The sequence below is a fragment of the Lutra lutra genome, chromosome 8 (genome assembly GCF_902655055.1).
Source record: "Lutra lutra chromosome 8, mLutLut1.2, whole genome shotgun sequence".
In the NCBI taxonomy this organism is placed as follows: domain Eukaryota; kingdom Metazoa; phylum Chordata; class Mammalia; order Carnivora; family Mustelidae; genus Lutra; species Lutra lutra.
Window position 1 is genome coordinate 100,063,736 of NC_062285.1, and position 27,542 is coordinate 100,091,277.

Here is a 27,542-nt window from a genome sequence, read left to right on the forward strand (position 1 = left end):
ACCTGGGCAGATTTATTCAAAAGAGATTTTAGCTGAAGAGGACAGAGGGGGAAAAGCCAAATAACTGTGTGTTTTTTGCTAGAGATTTGCTATAGCAAGATTCCACAGGAATATTTGTAGCACTAACTGAACCAGAGTTGTCTCTACTTTGAGCCAAGGGAAGCAGCCTTTGGTATCATTGCGTAAGAAAGTCATCACTGTGATCTTCTGAGAGTGGCTGGGCAGATAATCTCCCCGTTGAACAATGGAGCACTTCCTATTCAGCTAGGGAAAATTCTCCAGAAAAATAAAGCCCAAGTGTCCACTACAGGTGAATGGATAAGCAAAATGTGGTATATACATACAATGGAACATTATTAAACCTTAAAAATGAGGGATATTCTGAAATACACATAAATCATGAGAACATTATTCTACATGAAAAAAAAAACAGAGAAAGGCAAATACTAAATTATTCTACTTATATGAGGTACTTTAAATAGTCAAAATCATAGAGACAGAAAGTAGAACGTTGTTTATCAGGGCTTATGATAATGAAAGGAGGTAGACCAACAATGGCTGCCCACCTCTGTGCCTGCATTTCTGTGATGAGAAGCAAAAATATGTACCCAGGACACAGATCTTTGGTATCTAGAAGATAGAGATCCTTGTTGCTCACCCTTGCTCTGGCAGAATGTGTGCAAAATACTCCAGAATACATACATAGCTCCCTGTCATGGCGTCAAGTGGTGAGAAATGGGCAGACACTGAGGATATAATAGTTGAAATATGCCAAAAGTAATCTAATTTACCATCCAGTCCTTCCCCTGGAAGTTGCAAGTCTTCCATAGACTCCATAGTTCCAAAGCAGTTACATCAGATTTTACCAGTGTAATTATTATCTGGGTGGGGAGACAAATTCCTGGTGCTTCCTACTCTGCCATTTTCCCAGAGTCCTCTCACATATCATGGCTTTGATTTAAAGATTTAAAAGATTTTTTGAGACAACTGTTAACATTTGAAACAATATAAGAATTTAAAACAAAGTGCAATGAAATGAGAAAATATGAAGCACTGTTATAAATCCTAGGAGAGATCAGAAAGAAGTGAGCTCAGTGAGTGCACACTTATTCCAAAATGTTAATAATGAGTTTTAGACTTGGCCTTGAAAGATAAGCCTCAAATGATGGAAAGAACAGTATCATCAGGTTACAACATAAAGGTTTAGAGACAGCCATTACCTTAAATAGTAAAAGATCAGTTTATGGAAACTTCATTGGCTGGAGCTGATGGCTATCATGTTAAAGTAAAAGGAAGCCAGATTGAGAAGGACTTTCATCGGTTTTATTCCAAGGACTTTTAGTAAGTTCATAAGTGACTTATTTGTGTGGAGCAATATGTGTCTGTTTGTTTGTATGTTTGTTTTTAAAGATTGTTGAATGAATATTAGAAAGGAGAAAGTGCAGGACTGAAGTACAGAAAGCCTTTAAAACCTATATAGGAACATCAAAGATGTCAAAAATAAAGCTATCTAAATTAGAAGTTAAGTAGTAATTCCTATACACTACATTTATACTTTTTAAATTTGTAGGTATAGAGCCACCAAGATGTCCTATGCTTCTTTAAAACACACACACACACACACACACACACACACACACACACACACACAACATTTGCACCTATTAGCAATGTAAACAAAACACCCACAGATTTTAAAATATATTAATTTTGGAAAATTGTTTTGAGTAACTCTAAAGTTCAATGTCAGTAAAAAAAGAAATTTGGCCCCTTTCACTTATGGAGAAGTGGGAGATGTGATCAAAATAAATAAGTCCTGAGGACAAAGTCTACAGTATGGTGACAATAGTTAATACCACTGTATTGTGTATTCAAAACTTACTAAGAGAGAAGATCTTAAAAGTTTTCATTACAAGAAAAAAATGGTAACTGTATGAGATGATAGATTTTAATTTGACTTACTGTGGTGTCATTTCCAACATATAAATACATTGTATTAGTTTCAGGTGTGTAACATAATGATTCAATGTTGTGTGTTAATTATATTTCAAATTAAAAAATTAAGTGTGGGATTTCTTGATCCACTCTTACCAGACTGTACAAAAGCATGTCTGACTTTTAGCCAATTACCTATTAGGAGTACTTTTGCTTTTTTATCACTTAAAGTGTCTTCTGTAGTTCTTTATGTTCTACAAGGTTTCTTTTTTCAATAAAATGGAAAAAAGTTATGACTTATTAATAGAATATAAGAGAAAATGAGGCATTTCTTCTCTTTATTCTATGACAACTACAATGATGGTAGTGAATTTGTTTTTCAAAATGTTTAAACTATACTTAATTTGCATGTCATTAAGGTAGTAGTAAAAGATTTTCTGATATACAGTTTGATTAACAATCACTTAACCCATTTTCTGGCCTCTTATCAATTCTTGTTTTTTTTTCTAAAAGGTTCAGAAAATATAGTCATCATAATCATAGGAAAAAGAAAACCTTATCTAACTTGATAAAACTTCATAAAAGAGTTCCCTTTAATAGTAAAATTTAAATTTACTAACTCAACATGTAACTTGATGGTTTCTGTGATTTCCTAAAATTGTTTGTACACAGTTTTTCTTGGATAAATTTTAATCAGTACACTTTCCATCCACAGTAATTTGTAATATGTCATTCTAATTAACAAGGGAGGATATACACTGTGAATTATAGCTATGTTAAATAGATGTGCATGTTAAGTTGAGTGTCACACATAAAAATGAGTGATGAGCAGCTCCATCTTCTCAGTACTCTCAGAATTACTCGGTATTTTAGCACTTTGAAAGCCTCATTTCACCACCATCTGTGCATTGTGTGGTTTATACACCTTTCACTTCTTATTGGAAAGTTTGGGATTTCTTTTACATTACATGTCATAACCAATCACTGGCCAATGGAGTGTGATACACATTGATTCTAGTGGAAAGATTCTCTTAGGTTAGCACCAATTCAGACATCTATTCCCTTACTGAGTACTGAACTTATTTTTGTTGTCCAAGGGAAGTGTGGACCCAGCAAGGTTCAAAAATGTGAGACTAAGTGCAGTGGTAAATGATGGCAAATCAGAATGAGACTAGCCTGAACTATCTTAATTTTCTCAGGTGATTTGTTTGAGTAGCCATAGAATATAAGAGGCAATATCCTAGAGCTGAGGGTTTTAGAAAGACAGCATAGAAACCTTAAGTTCTGAATAGCAAAGAACATTTCCCTTCTCCTTCCCTTCCTCACTTTATTAATATTAATGTGATCATATAAACGAAGAGTTTTTTTTAAAACACCCTTTGTTTTATTGCATTCCCATAACATCCTTTGGGTTATATAGACCTGATACCATTACTCTGGTGGTATAAATAAGAAACTTAAGGCACAGAAAAAGAATTCTGTAATTTTTCTCCCAAGATGATAGTCCCAAAGTAAACTCTCTGTGTCAGTATATGTGGTACACACCATCAATTCCCACTCATATGTCCACAGTTGATGGCACTATCAGTCATGATATAATTCTTTAATTACAATATCTAAGATCAAACATAGCTAGAAGTCCATGGGTCAGTCAGTCGTAAATATGTCCATATTCTAGGGAAAGGAAGATCCAGCACAGGGAACTATGATGTTAGCAATTTCTCCTAAGAGGAAACTAAGAAACTCGGAAAAATTTTTGATTTTATTGTATTTCTTCCTTGAGAATTCCAAGATACAATAGTCTGGAGGTTAACTTTCCAGACTACTGTCTGGTGAAAGGATCAAATCTTGGAACATATGAAGTTCAAATCTATTAACCTTTCTACTCTCCATCCCAACATTTATTTCTCTCTCTCTCTCTCTCCCTTCCCTCACCCCACCTTATTTTCTTTTGCATTGTAGAGAATTAGCTTGTATTGTTTTTATCTCATAGTCTCCATATCCTTCACAATGGTTTTATTATAAATGGGACAACTTTAAGCACTGAATGTTCTATAAATGGCTGAGATAAAATTGAACTAATTAAAAATGACAAATATTTCCAAATCACCTAAAGTACCTATTATCCTCCCCAGATTTTAAAGTTTATAATATGGTCCTGATTCTCTTTCAGACATTTATACTGTATGACTACACACACAGACACAGACACAGACACACACACACACACACACACACTTAGTATAATTACATTTACTTATCTAGTAAAAGCAGTATAATTATAAGCATATTCCTATCTTTAGACAGACTGTTTCAAAGACTCATGAGATAACATTATTGCACTTCTAGAAGAAAGCGGTGTAATCATCAAACTTAGTAGTCTCTAGTCTGCTTTAATAATTTTAATACTTGCTATTTAGTGCTTTCAAAAAGGAAATTTTTATTAGGTGTTTGCTTATTAGTAACAATTCATTTGAAGTATGGAGAGAAATAAGGTATTTTTGAAGTAACTTAATTTTCTTTGTTACCTACATTAGATTTTTTGATAGTCTAAACATCAAGCAAATCTTAGATTTATTACAGATTGCTTTAAGAAATTACATAGTATTTTTAAATCAATGATAAAGGTGTTTTAAATTTCACTAAGGAGTCAACAGTTTGCCCCTGTTATGTTTTTACCTATCCCCATGACTTTTTGTTTTTTCAGTATTAAGAGATGCCACCATGTTGTCTATTTCCTAATTTAGTTTAGGAGTAGTTAAAGGTGGATTTCACCTTTCTACTTTCACGAGTTCTTATATTCTATACCAAATGGGGAGTCATATCATCCTTTGGAACATTCTTCTGTGCTTTTCTTACTTTTCTTTGGTTTCTTGAGAGAGTAGTATATGCTCAGTCACTCTATTCTTTTGTGTTAATTTCTCAACCTATTACCATTGGATTAGTTTTTCTTTGTTTTATTGAGTCTGTTTTAACTTAATTTCCAAATAGCCTCCTTATATATCAAACCAATTAGACTTCATTCAATTTCAGTTTTCTTCTAGTTTTCCTTTTGTAACTTAAAACTAGTATCTATTCTTTATTGAAATTTTACTATTTTTTTTTATCAAACATAGAACTGGTAGATATCCAATCGTTCATGTGAAACTCACTACTTACTATTTCTTCCTAGATATCCTGACAGCTGAACTCCAGTATAGACCACATTTGTTACTTTACAATCCCCAATTTTGTTCTGATATGTTTCTACTAGTGATAACAACTATCAGTTGTCCAGGTAGAGGCCAAACTTATCTTCTCCCTTTACCCATCAGCTATACCCAGTTAGTTAGAAAGTACTATAAATTGTCTGAGGAGATCCCTTGTACTCTTTTTAATCCATTTTATTTCTTGCTTCAATAATCATATATTAATTACTACTGTGTTCTAGCTATTGCTGTAAAAGCTGTCAATATGAATGAGAAAAATAGGCAAGTCCTGACATTCATGAAACTTTCAATATAGGAAGGTAGAAAAATAAACAAATGAACAAATCAATGAAATATTTCAATTATCTGTTGTTGCAGAGCAAACCATCACAAAATTTAGCGACTTCATAACTAGTTCATTATGTTCACAACTGTCAGGAACTCAGGCAGTGGTGGATTTCTTTTTGCTGCAGGATGTCTGCAGGATCAGCTGAAGTAGATAGCTCAACTGAGTCAATTTTCTAGGGCCTCAAATCTCCACATGGCATTTGATAGCACTGAAATGTCTAAAATGGTTTCTTCCCTGGCACCTGGGTTGTCTAGTATCACTCTCTCTTCATATGAACACTTAACTACCTCAGAGCAAAGTGGCCTAAAGGCAGTCAGACTTCTTCCATGATGGTGACTTTCTAAGAGTGGCAAAATGAAAACTATCAGTCCTCTTCAACAATAGGACTGGAATTGGAATAGTATTCCTTTTGCCATATTGTGTTGGTTCAAAGCAGTCACCGGCTTGCCCGGTAGAATATGGGGACATTTCTGGTTTATCTTGGGAGACAAATGCTCCCACCAGAGACATTTAGAGCTCTGCAGACTTCCCTTAAAGCCTGCTTTGGTGATCTTGAGGCTGAGGGAAGTGGATCAACCAGGAACACTGCTATTGTTTTGGCTTTTCTTCTTCTCCCTTTTTCCTTTTTTCTTTAGCTCAATAGTCTCATAATGGATCTCCTTGCCTCTAGAAATAGTTTCTTTCCTTTTGTACTACATATTTTGGATAGAGAAATCTTTCGAATGGAAAATATTGTCTCATCATTCCCTGTGTAAAACCACTCAGTGTTTCTCCAAAACTTTTTTGATAGTTGAATTTCTGAGTTCTTGTTACTTTCCACATGAAGCATTTGATATTTTGATGCTGACATCCTTCTATATTCTTGATCTCTAATCACACGTAGCCTATGTTCCTGGTTGTGTCATATTGACTTTGGTACCTCTTAATTCTTGTTTTCCTGACTGTAATTCCCAAATAGTCTCTCCATCTTTATAGCACCATTAAACATCATAAAGTGTTTTTTTCTTGCAAATTATAAATGGTAGCTCTTCCTCTTTGGTGGAAAAAGCCCAGCATGAGGACATAAAACTTGCCAGAGCATGTGCTGGTTTCAACCCATATGGTAATATGTCACCATAGCCAGACATCTTTGTGTAGCAATCAATCAAATCAACATACATGGAAGGACAGCTCTAGTTTTCTGATGCTGGCTATTAATTCATACTCACACTTTATAGCCTGTATGAGTTACCCCTTTGAAATGTACCACCCACATACCCATGTCTTAGAAAGAAATTTCATCTCTCTTTATGGGTCCTATTGTATCTGGACATACCTACTCTTATTCAAACCCTCAGTCACACTGTATTGTCAACTGTTTACATGTTTCCCATTTTAGGAAGGCAGATTTTTTTCTTTTCTTTCTTTTGAAAGAAAGACTCCTTTTTCATTTTGTGGCCCTAAGGCCTAGTGATACTTTTTTACTTTTGGAATCTAGGTTATCATTTTAATAGCAAATATTAACATCATTTAAAATGTGCTTAATGTCCTACTAATGCTTTGTATATTTCACCTCATTTAACACACAGAATGTTATTAGGAATATGAAAATCTCTGTTTATAAATGAATAAACAAAGACTTGGGTTAGGTCCCTTGCTTAGGATACCATGGTAAATATTTTAAACTCTGGCTGTTAGACATCAGTGTATACAAACATAAGCACACACGTGTGTGGATACATATAACATGTATAAATATATAAGTAGGTATGCTTACATATATAAAGATGGAGACATTTATATATTAAATATCTAAGTAATAGAAAATATATATTTATATAAAATATGTGTATTATATACTCATATTTGCATATAGGTATGTAGTATTATACATATTTACATATTATAATATTTACATACTATATATAATTAAATATGTAATTTCTACATATGTGTGTATAAAATTAAACAGTAATTATAATGATTGTCTCAAACATCATAAAGGTATCTTGAGGGTATAATATTTTCCCACTGCTAATGTTTAGAATGGCTAGTGAATGGTGATAAAAAAAAGATCAAATTTGTTAGTTTTCTAATTTCTGCTTTCGACTTCTCTAAAGGCAATGAACTCCATGTATACCTCATGTACCTCACACTCACCTGGAAGTGGCACATCTGGGATGCCACTGGGTCTACCCAAAGTAAGAGATACCTCTTCTTAGTTCTCAAAATGTTGCTTGGACAAGTCATGGGCTTGTAGTCAAGGACTACATCAATGTAGAGATGCCACCAGTTTTTTCAATTGCACTGAGTTTTCTTATGTGTGAAAGATAACTCAGAATTCTAGGCAGAAGAATAGACATGAAGAGGCACTTTGGCATAAAAGATGACGCATTCAGAGAATTGATATTAGAGCTAAGTGATGAGTCAGGAGAGAGTGAACAGAGAGAAGGAGTTCATATCAGAATATCAAAAGCTTTGACTACTAATCAATGCAAATGTAAGGGACTGGGAATTAATTCTCTTTTCTTTGGGGAAATAACTGAAAGTGATTAATTGGAATTTTCAATATGGAAATATCTTTCTGGCCACAGTTGGAAGTTAGACTGATAGTAAAAATGGAGGCAGAGATCATTAGGAACATTTTGAAATATTAAAGAAAAAGTAATGGCTCTGAACCAGAGCAGCATTACTGATAGGCTTACACCTTTCATGGCTTTAAGACCAATGTAGCAGCAGCTGAGAAGTGATTGAACTCAGAATAGTTCTGGTGAGATCTCTGAGCCCCAGGATTCTCCTGTAACTGTCTCATGTAGTGACTTCTACTTCTCTCATGCCTCACATGAAACAACCATGAGATAAAGTATTTTATGTGAATTCATTGTGATATTCAGGCTAGGTAAAATTAAAAAACAAAACAAAACAAATACAAAAAAAAGTAAGAAACTTAAAAACAAATTTAAGAATTAAAACAAACAACTCTAAACAGACAAACAAACAAAAAACAACTCTTGAGTCTCCGAGGTCATCAAATTATGTTATACACATGCCCTCAGTGTTGAAATTATTAATGACCCTAGAAGTTACTGCCCTTCATTTATATCACCCTCTCTCAGCCACTACTCCTGTGACCATCCTTGATGATTCCTTGCATTGTAAGATACTGCATCATGATCCTGTTGACTTACTTGCTTCAAATAACTTTGTCTTTCACTCTATTCCCTTGACAACCACAACCATGCACTAGAATTTGCCATCATCAATAATCGTACCATTTCTACAAGTCTCAATATCAAATATCCCACTCTCTGGGTACTGCCTTTTCTAATTCCAGCTTAGTTTTTCTTATACCTGTAGTGGAACTGTTCCTCAACCCTACCAGTATCTCTTATCTAAAATCTTTTACATTTTCACATCCATTAGCTCCTTCATGTTCTCATTTTCTTTTTTACCCAATTGATTTCAGTTGCATCATTAAAATCACTTCATTGCATGAATCTCAATTCCCTTGTTTTTCTCTTCCTTTATTATTATTATTATTTTTTTAAATATTTTTTTAAAGATTTTATTTATTTATATGTCAGAGAGAGCGAGGGAGAGAGAGCAAGCACAGGCAGACAGAATGGCAGGCAGAGGCAGAAGGAGAAGCAGGTTCCCTGATGAGCAAGGAGCCCGATGCGGGACTCGATCCCAGGACGCTGGGATCATGACCTGAGCCGAAGGCAGCTGCTTAACCAACTGAGCCACCCAGGCGTCCCATATTTTTAAATATTTTATTTATTTATTTGACAGACAGAGATCACAAGTAGGCAGAGAGGCAGGCAGAGAGAGAGAAAAAGAAGCAGGTTCCCTGTTGAGAAGAGAGCCTGATGTGGGACTCTGTCCCAGAACCCTGAGATCATGACCTGAACTGAAGGCAGAGGCTTAACCCACTGAGCCACCCAGGCACCCCTTCTTTTATCATTTTTATCAAGAATATCCTCAGATATAAATACAGGATTTGCTTCTACCCTGTCTTCTCCCAAGTAGATAAGCATGGCTGGAGAAAATTTTTAAAAGAAACATACAGACTGATCTCACTTTAAATGTATTATCACAAACCTCAGGTGAATCTTCCTAACTTCCTGGCATTCTTGTAACATTTTCCAGGGCAATTCATTCTATTACTGTAAGGACTATTTCACATCCACTCCTCACTGTATTCTTATTTTGCTTCTAATTTCTCTGAGAAATGTAAATAATCTGAAAAGAACTTATTATCAACAACTAGAGCTACTATCCTGCTACTTCTGTGTCCACCTATTCTCCCTTTCATTTTATGTAATGGATGAATTGACCCCACTCCTATCTAAAGCTAAAATTACCATATGTGTACCAGAGTCTGTGGCCTATTAAATTTGAGCAATAAACTTGAAATTTGTTAGCTCTTACAATTGCGGTTTGTTTGTTCTGTAACAAAACCTGAACAACTCAGACTAATTCATGGATATGAAAACATCATTATCTTTTTTTATTGCTGCCTAAGAAATTACCACAATTTAGCAGCTTAAGTCAGTACCCATTTAGTATCTCACCATTTCTGTGGCTCAGGAATCCATGCACTGTTTAGTAGGGTCTTCTGCTTAGTGTGCCCCAAAGACTAAATGAGGTTTTTTTCCAAGTTATACCTTCATCTGGAGGATTGACTGGGGAACAACCCACTGGCAAGCTCCTTCAGTTGTTGGCAGAATTTGTTTCCTTGCAGCTGCATCACTAAGGGCACTGACTTTACGTTGGCTTGGGTCTGAAGGGTTCCTTTAGATGCTAGAGGTTGCACACGATTATTTGAAGATAGACTTCTCCAACACAATCCCTCACTTTATCAACACTGCAAGGAGAGTCTTTCTTCTTTTAAGGGCTTGCAACTAATCAAGTCCCTATTTAAGGGTGTTCTTGATTGACTAAGGCTATGCAGGTCTTTTCTTCTCTTGATTAATTCACAGTAAACTTGGACTTTAATTATGTACACAGAATCCCTTTATGTATGCCATGTTCTATTGACTAGTAATAAGTCCCCACACTCAACAGGTGCATTATACAGAGCACAAACTTTGAACACAAAGTTACAGGAATTATAAAGACCATCTTTGAATTCTGCTTAACATAATAACTTAAATTTAAATAAAAATAGGTAAGTCAAAATATAATTAGGTAGAGTTATGCAATGCTGTTAAGAATTTTTCAGAGTATAGTTTACATATTTTGGTAACTGGATTTGGATTACAGTAGTGGTGGTCAAGCACAGAGAAGAAGTGACAGATTTGAACAGATTTTTTTTTAAAGATTTTATTTATTTGTTAGCACAAAGGAAGGAGAGTGGCAGGCAGAGCAGGCAGAGGGAGAAACTGGCTCCCTGCTGAGCAAGAAGTCTGATATGGGACTTGATCCTAGGACTCTGGGATCATGACCTGAGCTGAAGGCAGATGCTTAATCAACTGAGCCACCCAGTTTGAACAGTTTTTACTTTTTTTTACTTGAACAGTTTTTATTAGTAAACTCAATGGAAAAAAAAATAAGTATGGTATGGTATTAATAGGTGTCAAGGATAATTTTGTGACGTCTGACTTCAAATCTAGGTATATTATGGTTCCATTTACTGAATGGGAATTTATGGAGAAAGAGTAGATTTGAGTGTTATAAATTCAGCATTGAATATGCTGAGTGTGAGTTGTTTTTGAGAACTTCCAAGTAGACAGTCTAGGAGGTATTAATTTAAAAGGCACTTGAAGCTTAGAGGAAAAGTCTAAAGGAGAAATATAAATTTGGAGGTTCTCTGTGTAAACTTGAGAACCTTGAGGAATTTTAATATTTAAGGGTGAAGCCAGAGAAAATAAACTTGCAAATGACTACAAAAGAGATGTTACAGATATAAAAAGGGAATAAGAAGAACACTGAGTTATGATACAAAGATGACTTTAAGACGGAAGAACTATCAACAATACTGCATGCCATTAGAGACTGAAAAACATGCAGTTATCATGAAGGCTCATTAGCTTTGTTCATCCAGAAATCTCTGATAATTCTGCCAAGTCTTGGTTGAATGATAAGGCTAGAAGTTAGACTGACATATAAGAAAAGGAAATAAGTCAGAACACAAGCTATCACACAAAACGGAGCAGAAGCTTGAGGGCTTGATTTCAAGTGAGACTCATCCATCCTTCCTTCCTTCCTTCCTTCCTTCCTTCCTCCCTCCCTCCCTCCCTCCTTCCTTTCCTCCCTCCCTCCCTCTTTTTTCCCTCCCTTCCTTCCTTCCATAGGAAAGGATTTGGAAATTGATAGTCTGGGGTTTTGGTAGCCTGATGCTTATAGAGTTTTGCAATTACTTTGTACTATGGCAAGCCAATAGAGTTCAGCATCATCAAAATTCAAGCAAGTAGCATGGAGCAGCAGAGAGCAAAACTAGCCAATCTCATGTGAGCAAGAATAAGGATTGTCAAGGTAAAATAAATGGACCAGCAACTGTAGCATGAAAGGTGACTCTATATGGCCTGCTGTTACAAAGTCTGCCCATTTAGGCTTTTCATTAATAACTTTTGAGAATTTTCCAGTGCTTCTGTCCTTATAAGGAGATGTCTTTTCAAGAAGATACAACATGTAATTTAATTAAATATTCACTATGTACCAGACAGGACATATAAAGGACGTTTTCTTATTATAATTCTTATTTTATGTAGTTGGACCACAATGTACAGAATTAGATTATTAGTGATAAAATATAAATATGGGCCATATATGTCCTCTTTTATTTTGATTTATTTCATAATACTTTGGTCCTGTAGTTTTTCTATTCTATCTCAGACAGGGTGGATAAATTTAATTCTGAGGTAAAGGGTTAGCCAGCCAAGTGTTTCCAAATTCATAAACTGCATTTTCTAAAATAGCATTTGCCAATGACAAAGCTCATATGTTAATTTTCATCTGTCATGTCTGCATCCATCTCTTAATTTGTTCTTATTCATGAAGAAAAGAGAAGTTTTAGGCAGGTATCTCTCAAACTCCACAAATAGCAAATAGCTTTTGACTACACCTTGGGATATCAGTTCTTATTTTTCAGTTGGGGTGTTCATGTAATTTACTATCCAAACAAGGATGTTTGTGAATAAAAGGGAGAATTACCAATAATTAGCCATCCTCTTTAGTAACTATGGAATACTGCATCAATTAGTTTTGCTGCAAAATACTACTCCAACATGTACTTCCTCGAAAGAGCTAATGTGCATTATCCCATTTTCTGTAGTTTGGTTGGATATTTCTAGTTTCAGCAGTTTTTCTAGTCTGGGGAAACTGTGCTGAATGATGTAAGTTGGGCACATTTATGTCCGGCAGTTGTGGAAAGTCTTCTTCTGGGTTGGCATTCCTCTGCTCAAAGTGGTCTCATATTCTCTAGCAGGCTAAGCCCAGGGTTCACATGGAAGCCCCGGGTTTCAAATGAAGGGTATGGGAGGACAAATCCCTAAGCATAAACATTTTCCAAATCTGCTTGTTTCCAAGGTCTCATTGGCCAAAACGATTCACATGATAAAACCCAGAGTTCATATGGCAGGGGCTGTTCAAAGGAATGGATAAGAAGACATGCAAATAAATCAAAGCCAGTACAAAAACAATCTACTACAACTATCCTTAACTGCTACTCTGGAAGTGTATCTGCCATATTAAAAGATACAATGCCCACTCTAAATATCAGCTTATTCAATTCTATGGAAGTATGAATCATTTACTTTGATTAGAAATGAAACTATAAGTTTTAGGTTTATGGTAGTTATAAATCATAGTTGTTCAAGAAATTTCATAATTTTGTTTTCAGTAAGTCAGATTAATTTTGCTTCAGAACCTATATCCTAAGAGACAGAAATTTGGAAACTTGTGAAACTTGAATTTTCTCTTCCTGTAATAATGTGGGGAAAAAATTATTGGGGTTTTTCCACTTGCAAATGTAGTTGAGGTGTTCTCTCCTGGATGAGTGCAGTTACCACTGAAATAGACGAACAATGTCCCCTGGCATGGTGCTTTCAGGTCTACTCATTCTGCTATTTTCATTCAAGCTTGGGGTATAGAAAATTACATGACTTTGGTAACCTGCCTCTTCTCTCTTAACTTTGCTGTTTGGTAATCTCCTCTGAGGTATTGCTACCTCCCTGGGGAGCCACCAGAATTGAAGAGCCAAAGGCTGTATCTTCTACAATCATCAAATTTTTACTCTTTCCAGTTCAGAGGAATTTAAAATTAGTTTCTAGTCTTCAGAAAGTCTCTCCATTCAAACTCTATTCTCTTTGAGAGGGTTAGGATTTCCTAGTGGAGGTGGAAATGAAGTCCTCTTATTTATTTATTTAGTATCTATAAGCTGAATGATTTGATTTAATTTAATTGTGGGAAGAAATGTGACATGACATCCACCTTTAAAAAAAAATGATTGATTGATAGATTGACTTTAGAGAGGGGGAGGAGAAGTTGTGGGACAGAGTGGGAGAGAGAGTGAGAGGGAGAGAATCTCAAGTATGACTCCACATTGAGTGAGGAGCCCTACAACCCTGCATGACCTGAGCTGAAACTAAGAGTCTGATGCTTAACTGACTGAGCCAGCCAGGCACCCTGATATTTGCCTTCTTAAGGAACTTTTAAGCATCTGATATATTATTGTTGACTCTAGGTATACTATATTATAGCAGATTTCTAAAACTTACTCATCTTGTTTGGATGGGAACTTATTGTTTGGGCTTCTAGAAACCATCATACCACTCTTTGATTTTATGAATGTGACTATTTTAGATACCTCATATAAGGGTAATCATGCAGTATTTGTCTTTCTGTGACTGACTTATCTCACTTAGTATAATGTACTCAAGGTTCAACAGTGTTGTCTCAAATTACAGAATTTCCTTCTTTTTTAAGACTGAATAATATTCTATTTTATGTAAATACCACATTTCCTTTATTCATTCACCTGTCAATGGACATTTGTTTCTATAGCTTGGCTTTTGTGAATAATGGGGCAGTGGTCATAGGAGTGCTAATATCTCTTCAGAATCCTGATTTCAATTCCTTTTGAAAATTACCCAGAAATAGGATTGTTGGATGGTATTGTAGTTTTATATGTATGTATGTATGTATGTATGTATGTATGTATGTATGTATGTATTTAGGGGAAACCTCCATATTGCTTTCCATAGCATCTGGGAAATGAAGTCTTAAAGCTATTTCTAAACAGAGTCTGTTATTTCCTAAGAAACAAAGTTTCCTACTTGCCTGAGAAGAGACAGGTAGAAGGGAAGGAGAAAAACACAAATGTGTAACTTGAAAAATTATCCAGTTTCATGCTCATACAAAAATAGCCTTTTCAGAATTTATAAGATAAAGTTTCCAACAATATTTAGAGTAATAGCATCATAATTGTAAAAAAAAATTGACTCCTCCCATGCTTTAACTTTGAATGGTAAAATATCTGGATGAATAAACTCTTAAACATTCTTTTTGCCTTCAAACTTTCATTAATTTATTAGCACAGTATTCACTCTTTTGGTGGGAAATAATGCACTGATGAATATGTAAAGATAGTAGAACCAAGTAAACAGCATAGTATTGCCAGAAGTTTTTGGCATATTTTTAGATTTAGATTATGCTAGGTGTAGATAAAAACATTTTTCAATTTCTGAGTTGAACTGCTGAGAGAAAGTGGTATGGCATGGAAGAGACATGCAAAGATAAAAGAAAAGTGCTCTTTAAGCATTTAACAGAGAAAAAAGGTTTTCAAATAATTAATAGAAAACGCAAGGAAAAATGAGACTTCAGTGTAATAAAAAGTAATGGTAAAATAGAAAAAAGGAATTTGATTGGTGCCAGTTTACCAGCAGTAAGCCTGGGGAAAACTGACTACTCTAGGCACCAACAAATCCAGCAACCTGTCAAGTAGTCACTCAACATGGCATCTACTTCCGAGATAATGGAGAATAAGGGCAAAATCACCTTTACTTTTGCCATTTATGCCTTTCAGGGTACAAGTAACTCTGGGCAGTTAAATTACAGCACTTACTTTTTTGATCTGCACACTTGTTTCTATTTTAACCTGCATAGAGTTAATCCTGAATTATAAAATCATTGACTTTTTTTTTTCAGTTTGATACTACCAACTTAGTTCTACATCTCTAGTTGTTCTTCTAGTTTAAGAAAATATTACATGCATACTGGTTAGCATTTGTACACATAATTTTATTTTAAGATTTCATTTATTTATTTGAGAGAGAGAGAATGAATGGGGGGAGGGGCAGAGGAAGAAGGAGAGGGAAAAAGCAGACTGTCCCCTGAGCAGAAAGCCCCAGGCAGGGCTGGGATCAGGACCTGAGTGGGAGGCAGACACTAATTGAGCCACCCAGATGCCTCTGAACTACATAAAAATTTTTATAAGGGAATTCTGTTTAATTCATTTCCCTGAATTTGAATTAGTATATTTTTATTACTCTAGAAATATTGGCTTATCCCTAAATATGAGTAGGTGAATACTTGAGTTAACTGCTAAATTAGTAGAAGTGGAGATTTCATGACAGGGTCAATTCTGGGTCAATTTTCTTATCTTGATCTAAGAATTTGGGCTGGGGTCATAGAAATTTATAAAGACCTCATATATTCTTTGATAAGTAAATATTCTGTGTTCTTTGTTTCTCATTTTTTTTTTAACTTTCTTTAGCATTCACATAGTATAAGATAACAAGCATGGTACTTTTTTAAAAAAATAATTTTTTAATTAATGTATAATGTATTATTAGCCTCAGGGGTACAGGTCTGTGAATCGTCACGTTTACACACTTCACAGCACTCACCATAGCACATACCTTCCCCAGTGTCCATAACCCTACCATCATCTCCCTACCTTCCTACCCGCAGCAACCCTCAGTTTGTTTTGTGAGATTAAGAGTCTCTTATGGTTTTTCTCCCTCCCGATCCCACCTTTTTTCATTTATTCTTTTCCTACCCCTCAAACCCCCCACATTGCTTCTCAACTTCCTCATATCAGGGAGATCATATGATAATTGTCTTTCTCTGATTGACTTATTTTGCTAACCATAATACCCTCTAGTTCCATCCATGTTGTCACAAATGGCAATATTTCGTTCTTTTGATGGCTGCATAGTATTCCATTGTGTATATATACCACCTTTTCATTATCCATTCTTCTGTTGATGGACTTCTAGTTTCTTTCCATAGTTTGGCTATTGTGGACATTGCTGCTATAAACATTCAGGTACATGTGCCCCTTCAGATCAATACATTTGTATCTTTAGGGTAAATACCCAGTAGCGTGAGGCTGGGTCACAGGGTAACTCTCTTTTCAACTTTTCAAGGAACCTCCATGCTGTTTTCCAGAGTGGTTGCACCACCTTGCATTCCCACCAACAGCATAGGAGGGTTCCCCTTTCTTGGCATCCTCGCCAACATCTGTCATTTCCTGACTTGTTAATTTTAGCCATTCTGGCTGGTGTGAGGTGGTATCTCATTGTGGTTTTGATTTGTATTACCCTGATGCCGAGTGATGTGGAACACTTTTTCATGTGTCTGTGGGCCATCTGGATGTCTTCTTTGCAGAAATGTCTGTTCATGTCCTCTGCCCATTTCTTGATTGGGTTATTTGTTCTTTGGGTGTTGAGTTTGATTAGTTCTTTATAGATTTTGGATACTAGCCCTATATCTGACATGTCTTTTGCAAATATCTTCTCCCATTCTGTTAGTTGTCTTCTGGTTTTGTTAACTGTTTCCTTTGTTGTGCAAAAGCTTTTGATCTTGATGAAGTCCCAGTAGTTCAGTTTTGCTCTTGCTTCCCTTGCCTTTGGTGATGTTCCTAGGAAGAAGTTGCTGCGGCTGAGGTTGAAGAGGTTGCTGCCTGTGTTCTCAAGGATTTTGATGGATTCCTTTCTCACATTGAGGTCCTTCATCCATTTTGAGTCTATTTTCATGTGTGATGTAAGGAAATTGTCCAGTTTCATTTTTCTGCATGTAGCTGTCCAATTTGCCCAACACCATTTGTTGAAGAGACTGCCTTTTTTCCATTGGACATTCTTTCCTGCTTTGTCGAAGATGAGTTGACCATAGAGTTGAGGGTCTATTTCTGGGATCTCTATTCTGTCCCATTGATCTATGTGTCTGTTTTTGTGCCAGTAATATACTGTCTTGATGATTATAGCTTTGTAATAGAACTTGAAGTCTGGAATTGTGATGCCACCAACTTTAGCTTTCTTTTTCAACATTCCTCTAGCTATTCGAGGTATTTTATGGTTCCATATAAACTTTAGGGTTATTTGTTCCATTTCTTGAAAAAAAAATGGAAGGTATTTTGATAGGGATTGCATTAAATGTGTAGATTGTTTAGGTAGCATAGACATTTTCACAATATTTGTTCTTCCAATTCAGGAGCATTGGAACATTTTTCCATTTATTTGTGTCTTCCTCAATTTCTTTCGTGAGTACTTTATAGTTTTCTGAGTACAGATTCTTTGCCTCTTTGGTTAGGTTTATCCCTAGGTATCTTATGGTTTTGGGTGCAATTGTAAATGGGATTGACTCCTTCATTTCTCTTTCTTCTGTCCTGTTTTTGGTGTAAAGAAATGCAACTGATTTCTGTGCATTGATTTTATATCCTGACACTTTACTGAATTCCTGTACAAGTTCTAGCAGATTTGGAGTGGAGTCTTTTGGGTTTTCCACATATGGTATCATATCATTTGCAAAGAGTCATATTTTGACTTCTTTGCCAATTTGGATGCCTTTAATTTCTTTTTGTTGTCTGACTGCTGAGGCTAGGACTTCTAGTACTATGTTGAGTAGTAATGGTAATAATGGACATCCCTGCTGTGTTCCTGACCTTAGCAGAAAAGCTCTCAGTTTTTCTCCATTGAGAATGATATTCACTGTGGGTTTTTCATAGATTGCTTTGATGATATTGAGGTATGTACCCTCTACCCCTACACTTTGAAGAGTTTTGATCAGGATGCTATACATTGTCAAATGCTTTTTCAGCATCTATTGAGAGTATCATGCGGTTCTTATTCTTTCTTTTATTAATGTATTGAATCACAGTGACTGATTTGCAGATGTTGAACCAACCTTGCAGCCCTGGAATAAATCCCACTTGGTCATGGTGAATAATCCTTTTAATGTACTGTTGGATCCTGTTTGCTAGCATTTTGGTGAGAATTTTCGTATCTGTTTTCATCAAGGATATTGGTCTGTAATTCTCTTTTTGATGGGGTCTTTGTCTGGTTTTGGGATCAAGGTAATGCTGGTCTCATAAAATGAGTTTGGAAGTTTTCCTTCCATTTCTATTTTTTGGAACAGTTTCAGGAGAACATGAATTAATTCTTCTTTAAATTCTTGGTAGAATTCCCCTGGGAAGCCGTCTGGCCCTGGGCTTTTGTTTGTTTGGAGATTTTTGATGACTGATTCAATCTCCTTACTGGTTATGGGTATTTTCAGGTTTTTAATTTCTTCCTTGTTCAGTAGTGGTAGTTTATATGTCTCTAGGAATGTTTCTATTTCTTCCAGATTGTCAAATTTGCTGGCATATAGTTTCTCATAATACGTTCTTATAATGCTTTGTATTTCTTTGGTGTTGGTTGTGATCTCTCCTCTTTCATTCATGATTTTATTAGTTTGGGTGCTTTCTCTTTTCTTTTTGATAAGTCTGGCCAGGAGTTTATCAATATTATTAATTCTTTCAAAGAACCAGATCCTAGTTTTATTGATTTGTTCTACTGTTTTTTTTTTTTTGTTTGTTTGTTTGTTTCTATTTCATTGATTTCTGCTCTGATCTTTATTATTTCTCTTCTCCTGCTGGGTTTATGCTTTCTTTGTATTTCTTTCTCTAGCTCCTTTAGGTGTAGGGTTAGGTTGTGTACTTGAGACCTTTTTTGTTTCTTGAGAAAGGCCTGTTTCACTCTATATTTTCCTCTCAGGACTGCCTTTGCTGTGTCCCACAGATTTTGAACTGTTGTGTTTTCATTATCATTTGTTTCCATGAATTTTTTCAATTCTTCTTTAATTTCCTGGTTGACCCATTCATTCTTTAGAAGGATGCTCTTTAGTCTCCATGTATTTAGGTTCTTTCCAAATTTCCTCTTGTGATTGAGTTCTAGCTTCAGAGCATTGTGCACTGAAAATATGCAGGGGATAATCCCAGTCTTTTGGTACCAGTTGAGACCTGATTTATGAACCAGAATGTGATCTATTCTGGAGAATGTTCCATGTGCACTAGAGAATAATGTGTATGCTGTTGCTTTGGGATGGAATGTTCTGAATATATCCATTATGTCCATCTGGTCCAGTGTGTCATTTAAGGCCTTTATTTCCTTGTTGATCTTTTGCTTAGATGATCTGTCCATTTCAGTGAGGGGGGGGTGTTAAAGTCCCCTACTATTATTGTATTCTTGTTGATGTGTTTCTTTGATTTTGTTATTAATTGGTTTATATAGTTGGCTGCTCCCATGCTAGGGGCATGGGTATTTAAAATTGTTAGATCTTCATGTTGGAGAGACCCTTTGAGTATGATATAGTGTCCTTCCTCATTTCTTATTATAGTCTTTGACTTAAAATCTAATTGATCTGATATAAGGATTGCCACCCCAGCTTTCTTTTGATGTCCATTAACATGTCCATTAACATGTCCATGGTAAATTGTTTTCCACCCCCTCACTTTAAATCTGGAGGTTTCTTTGGGTCTGTAATGATTTTTTTGTAGACAGCATATTAATGGGTTTGTGTTTTTTTTTTTTTTTTAAATCCATTCTGATACCTTGTGTCTTTTGTCTGGGGCAAACATGGTACTTTTGATTTAATTTTAGTAGTCAGAGATATCAACATTTATCCTTTAATTATGTAAGTATAATATGAATTACACTTTTCTTTCTTTCTAGAACTTAGCACAATTTAATTCCATTTATTATCTTCCAACACATATGCTATTATTGTTGTGAAGTTTAATTCTTTTCATATATATTTTAAATCCATTTAGATAATTTTTAATGTATATTATATTACTATATTTTCAATATATACTTTCAATGTTTATTATTCTTTTTTGCATCTAGAAATTTTTTTCTAGGATCATTCTTCTCATTTAAAAGTGCCCTGATTTAAAAATTTTCTTTGATTTAGTGAATGCTCAAAAATTTTAGCCATAAGCATTTTTATTTCACCTTCATTTTTGAAAGCTATTTTACTGGGTACACAATTTTAAGATGACAGTTCTTTGTTTTTTCCATTTAACATTTGAAAATATCTCTCTATTGTTTTGGGCTTATATTACTTTTGTTAAGAAGTCAGTTGTGAATCAAATTATAATTCTTTTGAAAGTACTCACTGATTTGGTGGTAAAAAATGCACATATGTTATTAAGATCTTCCCTTTGTCATTTCTTTTTAGCAGTAGTCCTATGATGTGTCTATATGTGATTTTGCTTCTCATCCTTTCTTTTTTATATATCTGATTTGGTTTCTTAGAACTTAGATCTGTGGGTTAATGGCTTGACAGTTTTAGAAAACTTTCTGTTATTTTCTATTTAAATACTTCTTCTGCATTTGCTTCTTTCCCAGTGTGTACCTATTACACATATATTAGACATTCTCACTATATATATGCATATATACAAACACATGCTACACTTAGCCACATTAAGGGCCTGTAAGTGAGAATGTGATGTCCCAGTACAATGGAAATGGGGAAAGCTGCCACCTGATTAGAGTATCAAAAGAGTTGGAAAACCCAAGGACATTAGTAACTAAAATTATTTCCTTAGTCATGTTGGATAATGGGCTCCATCAGATCTTCAATAAGGATGAACTGGAATTGGATATCAGAATTTTGATGAATAATTCTTTTAAAATGTTTTCATTTCAGATGTGGTAAATTCTTTTGTCATTTTCATTAAATCTTAGATTTTAATGCCTCAATAGGATGAATTTTTTGCCATGTATAATCATGTTATTTATGTCATTCAAAATTATGCTATTCTAGTGGGCAAGGATAAGCAAAGTTCCTGATGGAATTCTGTGTTTGTAGGGCAATTTTACCTAATCTATATATAGGGTCATTTGTTTGAACCCAACTATGTGATGATTAATAATAAAACATTCTATTTGATTTAATAAAAGCCTATTGAAAATATTATCATATTGTGCACTCTCAGAGATTACTATAGAATTATTTAAATATTTAATATATGTATATATATATATTCCATGTTAATTTTAAAATATGTAATTACAATGTGTGTCTTTATATGAGGTACAATTTTTTGGATAAATAAAAATGCTATAGAGGTAATAAAACTTAACAGAGCTGTGTGACTCTCAGCAGGGGTTGGGATCTTGTGTCATTAAAAAATAGGAGGCTTATCCAGAGAGGTTGATTCTGTCATCAGTATATAATCACTTGTTTGCAACAATAAATGTTTGAGAATTTAAAACGCTGTTTTTATCTTAATTTACTAGATATTTAAAAAATAAAATACCTCTCTAACCACTTTGGCCATGCATTATGTGTATATATATTCACTGGGATTTTTAGTATTATGAGAAATAAATCACACTCATGAAATGGTGTTATATCATTACCAGTGGATTGATTGTGTTTGTATGTCTGTAGAATTTAATTGAGCTTGTTGATTTATTTCTAACAGTAGGAATCTTCTTTCTATACTTTATTTTTCCCCCTCTAAGCAATGAGAAATAGGCATCTCAGTGATTTAACATGCCCCAAACTTGAGCAGATTAGATATGCCTTAAATAAATGGTGAGAGTTTAAAAGCCTGATTATATAGATTAAACAAAAATTAGTAGGTTTAAGATCACATCAGGGGACAATAGACTTTGCTCTCTCCTACTAACAATCAATGTATCTATTATCTTAAGTTGCAAGGTAGTAATACTCTATTTTTAGCAATTCCCAAACCACCAACATATTTGATGTATGTATCCCTGAGTTCTTGGGATCTTTCCTGTAAACATTTCCCAAGATAACCACCATTTTTCTTTCTACTCTTCAAATAGCTCCCTCCCCATTTGATAAATCTCCAAAGTTCTGCAAATAACATCACTCCCTTTTGCTTTTCAAAAATTCAATAAATTCTTCCTTGTCACTTTTTAAAAGATAGTTACCAAAAAGAAGAGGAAAAATAGTAGCCACATTTTCACTTTCTTCATCTTTACCACTGTCAGCATATGTATTATTTAACTTTTTATACTACTAATAGGTGGATGGAAGTTAGAAAATAACAAAAGAGTGTAGGGGCCAGTATATAATTTTTTTCAGAATAGAAATGATAATGCATTTCTAATTGCCATTGTCCAGAGTCATGTTTGCTGAAGTGGTCAAGAGATTTGAAAGGTCTCTGAACATGGTACAATTGAGGATCATTTCTTTAATCTAATTAATAGGCAAAGAGAAAAAAAGAGCCTCTTACAAAGGAAAGATTTTGTAGTTAATTTTATTTTTAGCTCCCATAACTGACCTTCATTTCACTTGTGAGCTAGGAAACATGGTATGGTTTATGTTAAGCTGTTTGATACGTGCATCTCAATGGCTTCCCAGTGCCCTTTCCTTGAGAGAAAACTGTTGGATTAGGCATACAAAGACCTGAATGGCTTAGCCTCCACCTAATCCCATAATTTCTGATCCCAAGCCTCCTCCCTTCTTTCTACTCCGGTCATAATAATGTTTTTCTAGTTCTCATTTTCCCTGTGTTTCTTATCACAACATAAACTTTACAGACACTTTCCTTTCTACCTTAGATTCTCATTTTTATGGCCTTAACCTCAGCTCAGCTCACTGTTATTGTCTCAGGGATGCCTTGAATAATGAACAAGAACAGGTTAAGCCCCTACATTATAGGCAAGATCTAATAAGATCATAGTGATACCTTTTTATTTCATGTGTGCCTTCTTCATTCACATCTGTTTCTATCTTATTATTATATTCCCGGCCTAGCATACTACCTGATAATAGCAAGAAGTTATTTCATATTTTGAATGAATGGTTAGCATATATGATATCTGTCTATATATCAAGACTGACTAAGCTAATAGATTATCCATGCATATAATGCTGGGATGGCTCAAGAGGGATTGAAGTTTTCAACGAAACTTTACTCTTTCTTATCATATTGCTTGTCCAAACTCAATCTGTGAGGCCAGTTTTCTCTCATTATTTATATGAACTGTTAAACTGAACTGAATTTTCTGGACTCTAGTCACGTCAAACAACAAAAGCAGTCTCATTTGAGAAATTAAAAAGTCTAGTGATATATTAATCAAAGTCTAAACCTCACTTAAAACTTCTGTTTTCCTTTAAGTATGGTGTGAGTTGGAAGAGATCCTGGGGTGGAAAAGAGGTGTGTGATTAGTTTCTTCTCTTTGCCCCTGACTTATTTTCTGTCCTCTTTTGTTGTAAACTATTCTTTCTGGTCCTTTGGGTTGTAAAAAGGAAATGATGGTGATAAGATCTCAACAAAGTGTTGAAGATGAACCCCCAAGAACAAGGGACTGAGGGGTGAGATATAAAAAATACAGACAAAAAAATCATCACCCATATCACAGAACTGCTGATAACATGACCACATTCAGTCTCCAAAATCTTAGTCTCCAAATTCTCTTTGAGGAATTCTTAGTCTCCAAAATCTTACATGTAAGAATTAATCTGCTTTAAAAAGCTTCCAAGCTCAGAGAAGGATCCTAATACTAAGAAATGCCAGTCCAGTTAGATATCACTATCTTCTTACCCTTTATCCCTCTCTTTACTTAAGGTGAGTAGTTAGCTCAAAATTGAGCACCTCTGTTTTAATTATGGGTGTTGCTCACTGTCTGCTTCTGTCCTTAACCAGGACTGAGTCAGAATTACCCAGAGCTGATACTTTTGCCAGTTGCAGGATATATGATTATTAGTCCATTTTTTACATTCTCTGGGTTTCAATTTCTCATATGTAAAGTGTAGTAATCAGAAATCCTCCATATTTACTTATTTTTTGTTTATTTGCAGGTGAATTTAACTTATAGAAATAAAAACATTAATACAGTGACTATAGTTCCATAAACTGTAAATAAATGGTAGCTACCATTATCATCTTTAAGACAATGTCTTTTCCCCAGTGATATTTATGAAAATAGAAGTTATATTCCTTCAGCATTTCTTTTGCTGAACATGTTCAAAACATTGACTGTATACTCATATTTCACTTTCTCATCATAAAGTACTGTTCAATAGAGCAAAATTTTTATAATATATATATTTTTTAAGATTTTATTTATTTATTTGACAGAGAGAGAGATCACAAGTAGGCAGAGAAGCCGGCAGAGAGAGAGAGGGAAGCAGGCTCCCTGCTAAGCAGAGACCCCGATGTGGGGCTCGATCCCAGGACTCTGGGATCATGACCTGAGCCGAAGGCAGAGGCTTTAACCCACTGAGCCACCCAGGCGCCCCTTTATAATATTTTCTATAAGAAAAACATGCAAATTATTTTGACCAGTCCAAATCTACAGTTAAATGGTTAAGTTTTAAAGGGAAATGCAGAAAGGCTTAATTAATATTGCCAGGAGACTAATCAATAATACTGAATATGATAAACTGCAACTTGCTAAATCATTTAAAGGTTACTTGTCCTATATAATTTTGTAGATAAACAGTTGTCTAAAGAAATTTAGATGACTGATTTCATCCAATGTATTTATTGATCCATAGCAATACGAAAGACTCAACTAGATCTTATAGAACTAAGTACTTTCACCAAGGAATCAATGCAGAAAAATACCTGAAACCTTTATTCACTTAAAAAATATGATAATCAATTTTAATAAAAAAGAATAAATGCACTAGCTACTGAAACAAAACTTTTTGATTATAGGTGTGAAGTTTATCTCTTAGATGCAATTTGTTTGAGATTATTTTGCATTTTTTTTTTAAATCTAGCTGTTTTGAGACTTCCTGAGATGATTAGCTCTGCTTCCAATTTCTCCCTGACAGGCACAGACTTGCTCTTGATCCTCTCTGGAATTGCCCCTTTAGCAGACCAGAAGCAAAAATCCCTGTCTTTCTGAACAAACTTTCTCAAGGATATGGCACTCTACAATAATAGGTTCTTCCCTCTTCCCTAATCTACAGTTTGCCATCAAAACACCCATGATAATAACAAATTAGATATATACATATAGATACTTAATATGTATACATATATATGTGAACTATGATTTAGCAAATTAAATATATATAAAATATATCATATATTTTCCTTTGAATTAGAAGTCCAAAATTTGGAATATATAGATTGAATTTGGAAAACTGATTCTACATAAATTAGTTCCTTTATTTCTTACCCAAAATTATTTTTGTTCCTTCAAATGGTTGCACATTTTTTATCCTGATTAAAAGTACGTATTTTTTTGAAATGGAATCAGCAAGGAGCCTTCAAGGTAGTTTCTTCCAACTTCTAAAAATATTTCTTGTGAACATGGTAGATGTCATCATGCATGGCAATGCTGCTTTATCATGAGGTCTAAAATTTCAAAACAGCATTCCCTATCCACTCTCCCTCTTTGATTATCTTTCTATCTCTATGTAGTGATAATTACTCCCAGAAAACAATAGGGTAGGAGACAATTGAAGCTTTGGAATGTTACTGCATTCTGTGGTTATAGTTTTCAAACCGCCATCCATTTGGAAGGAGTGAAAAGAAGATAGGCAAAATCCTGGCAGGAGTGCATACTGAAATCATAGCTTTGACCTGGTGCCTAAATATCTTAAAATCCCCATAGCAATTCATTTGGATCATTTATAGACTTTCTCACTTAGGAAGGATTTGCTTCAGAACTCATGGCATGTAAGTCTTTGGGGAAAATTCCAGGAATGTTTAGAGTGATTAAAAAAAAAAAAAGCATGAATGGTTTATTCATTTATTGTTATGTTCCAAAATGTCTGAGTACTAAACTCCTCTTGCTTGGGGGAAAAGAAAAAGAGAAGAAGAAGAAGAAGAAGAAGAAGAAGAAGAAGAAGAAGAAGAAGAAGAAGAAGGAGAAGGAGAAGGAGAAGGAGAAGGAGAAGAAGGAGAAGGAGAAGGAGAAGAAGGAGAAGAAGAACAGTAAGCAAATGTTTCAGCCAGTATCTTAGGGATTATCTTTTTGTTTTTAACTGTCCTTAAACTCAGACATAGATAAACTTGCAGCTCATTCACTTTTGTTCTTACCCTTAATGGAATGATATCAAAATATATTCTTAAAAGTAGGTTCTCAAGTTATTAAGGGTAACATTGAAAGTTCAGACAAAATACAGTAAGAGCAGTGAAAAGTATCCAAAACAATCTTTATCTGAACTCTGGTTTATGACTGACCCTGAAAAATAGGTTGTATTGTAATTCATGCAGAAGTTGTTCTTACGAGTTCTTTTCCCATTAAAACAAAACAAACAAACAAATAAAGAAAAACAAACAAAGCTGTGATAACCAAAGTCTACACCTAAGGTAGAGCTGTTAGTTCTTGTACCATAATTCAGAATCAGTCCTTCTAAATCCCATTTATTATTTTTCTATTGGCAAAATACCAAAAAGCCTTGTTATAAGACAATATCTTTTATAAAATGATTGTACAGAATCCTAAAAACCTTTTGCAATAATATACATCTTTAAAATGTTATCACTAATTTAAATTCTCCTATATAGGGCATCTGGGGGGCTCAGTCGTTTAAGTGTCTGCCTTTGACTCGGGTCATGATCTCAGGGTCCTGGGATTGAGTCCTACATTGGGCTCACTGCTCAGCAGGAAGCCTCTTTCTTCTGTCTGCTGCTCTCTCTCTCTCTCTGACAAATAAATAAAATCTTTAAAAGAATAATAACAAAAATAAATTCTCCCATATAAAAAGTAAAATTTTTGTTCATTCACTCTACAAATACACACACACACACACACACACACACACACACAAGTATATGTGTGTATATATATATTTTATTGGGTTCATTTATTCTCTTTTTTTAGAGATCAAGAATATAATGTTATCAGTGTAATGGAAATTTCTCATCTACACATTTACAT